This window comes from Conger conger, chromosome 9 (genome assembly GCF_963514075.1).
Source record: "Conger conger chromosome 9, fConCon1.1, whole genome shotgun sequence".
Taxonomy (NCBI): Eukaryota; Metazoa; Chordata; class Actinopteri; order Anguilliformes; family Congridae; genus Conger; species Conger conger.
In genome coordinates, this window is record NC_083768.1 from 55,666,522 (window position 1) to 55,667,463 (window position 942).

Sequence of the window (942 nt, forward strand, 5' to 3'; positions counted from 1 at the left end):
AAACTTGTGCATATACCATATGAAAACATGAATGATATTCTACAGTATATGCAAATCCAAATGACATCTGCGAAAGTGGCAATAATTTCAATCTTTTTCTAAAATATGCAGTGTTCCTTGAAGCACATTTGTAAAGTCTGGGATCGAGTTTGTGAAAATGTGGGAGTTTGTTCTGGGACGAAACCCCAAGCAGAACTGTCTGTCAGTGACCCCTGACCCCGGGGCGCAAAGACCCCGCTAGCCCAGCGGGCGAGGGGGAAAGAGCCATTCCGGTGGCATGTGCCCGAGACCCCCCAATATCAAGAGGGGGGCAAGGGGGGGGGGGGGTGGTCGAGGGTTCGTAGCCAATTCCACAGTCTTCCATCGTCACAATAAAAACTGGCAAGCCGTACGTCTACGAGGGTGTGGAGATTGCTGCTCCCAGTGTGCCACCACACACACACACACACACACACACACACACACACACAAGCACACACAGAGCTCCAAGTCCAAAAAATAAAAACAGGAAAAATCTTGGGCGGTTTCAGGACTATGTGCCCCCCCCATCCCCCCCTCCCCCCACCCCCCACCCCCCACCCAGGATGAGCCCTCCCCCCTCCCTGGTTTGGCGAGTGCTCGTGAGGAGCAGGGTTCGGGGGCCTCGCCCCTCTACGTGACCCAGCTCTCCAGTCTCATGCGCTTGACGTTGGCGGCGCCCTCAGGCTCCGCCCCCTCGCTGCCCGCGGCGGCCCTCAGGAGCCCGAAGTCGGGCGGGCGGGGCTGCGAGGAGCCGTCGTCGGCCTCGTACACGCTGCCGTTGCTGCTCAGGCTGTGGATCGGAGAGCGGCCGGCGGGGCCGGGGTACTGCTGGGCGCCGGATGAGGGGCAGGGCGTGATCCGGTCCCGGTTCGGGGAGACCGGCTCCGACTTGATGCTCACACAGGGGCTGGTGTTCACCAT

The 942-nt window shown here is 59.4% G+C and overlaps 1 pseudogene; it reads right to left on the reverse strand.

Moving 5' to 3' along the window:
• Positions 1-607: 607 nt before the first annotated feature.
• The window catches only part of LOC133136531 (myocyte-specific enhancer factor 2D homolog), a 63,212-nt pseudogene continuing 62,877 nt past the window's right edge, over positions 608-942 (reverse strand).